The sequence below is a fragment of the Oreochromis niloticus genome, linkage group LG3 (genome assembly GCF_001858045.2).
Source record: "Oreochromis niloticus isolate F11D_XX linkage group LG3, O_niloticus_UMD_NMBU, whole genome shotgun sequence".
NCBI classification, from domain to species: domain Eukaryota; kingdom Metazoa; phylum Chordata; class Actinopteri; order Cichliformes; family Cichlidae; genus Oreochromis; species Oreochromis niloticus.
Genome location: NC_031967.2, coordinates 18,013,711 through 18,019,454, shown reverse-complemented (window position 1 = coordinate 18,019,454; position 5,744 = coordinate 18,013,711).

The following is a 5,744-nucleotide window of genomic DNA, read 5'->3' as shown; positions in this document are numbered from 1 at the left end:
CGCTGCCACCGCCTCTGGCCTTTTCTTTTGTTTTCGTTCTGCAACTAGAGGTTGCTGGACCACATTGTCATCGAGTATTTTCTTTTAGAAATGAAAGTGTTCTTCTTGTGTGTCGAGAGAAGCTCTGCTCAGCTCATTCCTGAAGTACCGGTAGCTGTAAATGAAGTTGCAGAGCATGCTGTGAAACAGGAAATTCATGAAGGTTTGTTTTTTTTGTCCCCAGAGAGCCAGAAAACATTGACAGAGCTGACAGCCTTAAACACACACACAGAACCGAGCTGTAAAATGATTTGATAGGCCAGTAATTGCTCTTCTGCACAAGATGCCCAATGCCAGACAAGCGTGGTGAATATCTCTCCAACGCCGGCTGACGTTGTCATTGTAATTAGGCGATGCGTGCGCGGCGCACCTGTACACTGCCCTGCACATGCACGCGCTCGCCGAGACACACAAACCTGCACCGTAAACACATCCAGGATCAAGCCGTAAATAGCCAATAAAATCCTGTTGCTTTGGGCTACCATTTTAATTTCCCAGTGGTCTAACTCTAAGCAGATCCGTGTGTGTGACTGTGTGTGTGTGTGTCCTGTCTCCACAGCAACATCAGGTCCACAGCAGTCACAGGCTTGGCCACGCCTCCCATTGTAATGACGGTGAGCTCATGTCTGTTGGCTGTTGGGGCTGCTTCCAGTCATTAGGACAACAAGGGCTTGACTATCGCGAGCACATTTCACCTGCAGAGCCACACGGGCTTATAATTACACCACTTTGTTTGTTCAATGGGAGGTCTCTGCAGGTCACATGGTGCGCCGATGTGTGCGCGTGCGTGCATGTGTCCTACAGTAGCTACAGTATGTCATTACCTTTTATTTACCCAGCCCTATAAATAGCCACTTCACTGTCAGCAGCATTGAGCCCTCCTTTTTGTCATCCTTGTATTTTTTCAAGTGTGACCTGTATTTCCTGTGATGGGAAAGCCTGTGACTCACCCATATCTTCCTCCCTCCCCCTCCCTACAAGTACACTGTGGCACGCCAGATAAACCAGCCACAACTAAACACTTTAACCCCACGGGCACCTGAAATTTAAGCAAACTCTGCACAGTATGAGCCTTAAAAAGAAAAGAAAAGAGAAAAAATCCCTGAATCCTATGGTTGTAAGATGCTTTAGCTGCCTGTGTTTGACCAACTAAAAGCTTTTCACCAAATACAGGGTGTTTGCACAGGGAGATCGCATCAATTTTGTGCCACCGGCGGGCAAATATTGTATCTGCGAGGAGAGTTACGATGAATCCCATCAATGGAGCACGACCGCTCGTCTCATCTCTCGTTATCTCGTATTCTCTCCTCTCATCAGCAAGGTTGCAGAAGCGCCAAACCTCAGTTACAACTACCAACAAGCCCTGACCTAGTTCCTCCGAAGCACGCTGGGAGCAGAGACGTGTGAGGAAGGCGCAGTCTGCACCTCTGTTTCCATTCCAGGTGAACAGCTGGAAATGGGAGATGTTCGAGGAGCTGTTTGCTTGCGACAGGTTAAAGAGATTAGAGTGTTCGCCGTGTGCTGCAGCATTTAGGGGAGAGTTGATCTGATCACAGAAGAGAAAGTCAGACATTATATGGGGTGGACAGCGATCTTCATTTACTAATTGTTCTTATTTTTCTTCAGTTTTCTTGCTTCATATCGATTGAATCAGTGACAAAATTTAGGAGGCAAACGCTGGTCTAGCCGTGACTCAGTTCAAGTCAAAGTCCATGTACATTTCTGCAGGCTGACACGTCACACCTCAAGCCCTACAATGAAGATATTCAACAGTGTTTGACATGGGATCAAAGCTTTCTGAAACTGCAGAAGTGACTAAGCTTTAATAAGTGTTGTTGTTTTGGCAGGAGAAAAGGTCAAGACCACAAAGTCGGGGTTTCTGAAACCATGAATATTGCCTTTAGAAAGCCCAAAGCTGAATCCTCGACCTCGGAAACAGCAAGGGAGAAAAACATCGGATCACACTTGGTAGCTTTTTACGCAGATACTAAAGGTGGTGGAACAGTTTTAAAAACGTAGCATGAGCTATTTTCTTAGCTGCTACAGTTAATAAGAATTCAAATGTTACGTAAAAGGACTCCTTAAAGTATTTTGTAGTTGTTATTTATTTTGCTTAAAATGTCTTAAAAGTTGAGAGAAATACATCTGTTAGGTGTACCTTGGTAGTAGAGGGTTGGAATCTTTTTCCTTCAGGACTACCTTCATTCTTTGTGGCATAGATTCAACAAGATGCTGGAAACGTTCAGAGATTTTGGTCCACGTTGACATGATAGCGTCACACATCTGTAATGCCAGTCTTCCCATCTGCAAACAGTGAGCCCAGCACAAACATGCTCTGTTGGATCTGGTGACTGTGAAGGTTGCTTAAGTACAGAGAACTCATTGTCCTGTTTAAGAAACCAGTTTGACTTTTGTGACTTGCTATCCTGCTGGTAGCAGCCATCACAACATGGCTACACCCTTACACCACCAGCAGCCTGAACCTTTAATACAAGTCAGAATGGATCCATGCTTTCATGTTGCCAAATCTTTACTCTACCTGGATGTTGCAGCACAAATTGAGACTCAACAAATCAGGCGACATTTTTCTAAACTTCTGTTGTCCAATTTTGCTGAGCCTGTGCAAACTGTAGCTTCGAGTTTTCTCTCCCTAGCTAACAGCAGCAGCGTGTGGTCTTCTGCTTTTTGTAGCCAATCAGCTTCAAAGTTCAACATGTTGTGCATTCACAGATGCTCTTCTGCATATGAGTGGTTATTCGAGTTACTGATTCATTCCTACCAGCTCAAATCAGTCTGGTCGTTCTGCTCTGACCTCTGACATCAACTAGGTATTTTTTCCCAGAGAACTGCCCCTCACTGGATATTTCCTCTTTCTCAGACCATTCTCTATAAACAGAGATGGTTGGGTGGGAAAATACCAGAAGATGAGCAGTTTTTGGAACACTAGCACCGATAAAGCAACTTAAATCACCGATTCTGATGCTCGGTTTTAACTTCAGCACGTCATCTTGACCATGTGTAGATGCCTAAAAGCACTGACTTATTGCTACGTGTTTGGCTGATTAGACATTTGCATTAATAAGCAGTTGAACAAGCTTATCTAACAAAGTGTCAATTGAGTATATATATATCCTACTCAAAGAGAATCTCAGGAAACCCCCAGAAACCTGTGTCATAAAAAAGTACATATCCTGTGTCTGCTTCATTGAATCATATGGGAAACTGTAACAAAATAACAACACAAATAACAAACTTTTTAGAGAAATTAAAAAAGTGTAAACATGACAAGAAGTTCTTTACGGTTCAGCTTCATATTTAGCAGATACATCTGATCCAAACAATAATAATGGATTGGATTTCATATAGCGCTTTTCAAGGCACCCAAAGCACTTTACAATGTCACTAATCATTCACTCACTGGTAGAGGCAAGCTACTGTTGTAGCCACAGCTGCCCTGGGGCAGACTGACAGAGGCGAGGCTGCCATATCGCGCCATCAGCCCCTCTGGCCAACACCAGTAGGCGGTAGGGTAAAGTGTCTTGCCCAAGGACACAACGACCAGGACAAAGAGCTCAGGGATCGAACCGGCGACCTTCCGATTGCAGATACGCTTCCCAACCCCCTGAGCCACAGTCGCCCCCAAACAACATAATGAATGAACTCATGTCCCCAAACTCTTTAAACTATCGACTTGTCGTGTATTTCTTCAGCGACTTTAAGGGTCCGTCCATCCTTCGTCTGCATGAAACCTTCATTCTGCTCAAGAATGAAAGTTAAACATAGAAAACCAAGAAGGAAGCAGTGGAGTGAAAACAGACGGAAAGTATTTATGCGGCACCACAGGCTGTATCTTTGAAAATGTCTTGGAGGGGACTACTTTGCATCCAGTGCGTCACATTGTTGTCATGTTTTGTCTCTTTACTGGAATGTTAGATGTCATCCTGTCAAAAGCTGCCAGAGTGGAAAAACGCCTCCACTGTAGTTTAAGTTTTTCTTTTCCAAAAGCACATACATGCATAAACACACACACACACACACTAGACTGCTGCCACTTAAGTCTTGTTTCACAGTTAAAGGAGAACACCCCAAAGTCCCTTTGTTCCTGTTATTACATTACTGTCTTTTGTAATCAGCTCCAAGGAAGTTTTAAATAAATAATTTTTCCTTTGATCCCTTCAAGGATGAACTTACTTCTGTAAACACTCAAACCGGTTTTATAGTTGCGTGTCATTATCAGGGAAGTAATTTGTCTATTATGTCCCGTAAAAAGTTGCTTGTCCATCCTGCTAATAAATGAATATTTAATAACTTCCTATCCTCTAAAGAGTGTCGCATAAGGGTCCAGACCAACACATTAAGCACATTCTTATTGTTATTTTCCTGTAATTTCCTCTAAAAAGGATCAGATTTCAATTATTTGCACAATAAAAAGTGATGTGAGAGTTAGTTTTAAGCCAAACTCATCCAGGAAGTGCACTTCTTCCTTTTTCTTTCTTTTCTGGATGGATGCCAGGCTGCTTTAAGGGGAGAGGGAGTCTCAACTCTAATCACTTCCAAGTCATATGATCAACTGTGGTCAGGTGGTGGCTTGTCAAGCTGGACGTGGGTTAGGTGGTCAAGACAGGAAGTCACATTAAACGTAAATCCACCCACAGATTAGACCCACTTCATTAAAGCTTCATGCAAATTTAAGCCACTGTGCCAGATATCCACATGTCTGTTATGATCTCAACAGAGGAGACTTTTATTTGGCACTAATCTGAATTATAGTGATGCTGTGCTTTTTAAGAAAACACAAGTACATATCTTTATCACTACAATATGTTCATGATTGTGATGTCTTAAAACAATTTTTTTGTTATTTTATGAGTCTTTATTTAAAGGTAAATTAATAAACTGTCAAAACTAGAAGAATAAGACTTATGAGAATGATAAAAAAGAGAAGATTAAGAAGAAGGAAAATAGAAGAAAATGCATTTCCAATTTTGAAAATATGTTATTTGATAACAGATTCACAATCCAGAAAACACTATACATGTATATAGTGATTATATCATTGCTAAAATTGTTTTATTTACGTGTTCTAATTTAAAAAGTTTTTCTCTTGGTACACAGTTTCAGGGGTGAAATACCGCTTTTATGGGCATGTTTAAAAACTGACGTCAGAGGGTTTAAAAAATGCAAAGGTAGGGAGGGAAATTAGTGCTAAAAAAAGAAACTGAAAGAAATCACTATGCCAATTTATAGATATATTAAAAGAAAAATATAACAAGACTTTTTTTTTAATCGAAATCTCTTGTCATTTTCTTGCAATCCATCGATTATGACAAATGCTCTAAAATGACCAATACGAAATTAGGTTTTACAAGATTTAACACCTCAATAAAATAAAATACAATACGCACCTCTCTAAGGTAAAAACTACAAAATATAAGGAGCCGAATTACCTTTAAAAATAAAGCTAAATAAAAAGGTAAAAAAAAAAAAAAAAAAAAAAAAAAGACGCTTTAAGAAGCTGAATATAAAACAGTGAGGTGGGATACAATACCTCAACATTATATATGCATATAGTTGCAGCTCTTTTATGTCTTTTTATTATAATAAATTAAATAAAATTAAAATCAAATTAGCAAAGAAGGAAGCTAAGTGAACGTTGCTTTGTGGCTTTTATTCTGAAGGGTGTAACAGGAAGTTTTGGTTCCACT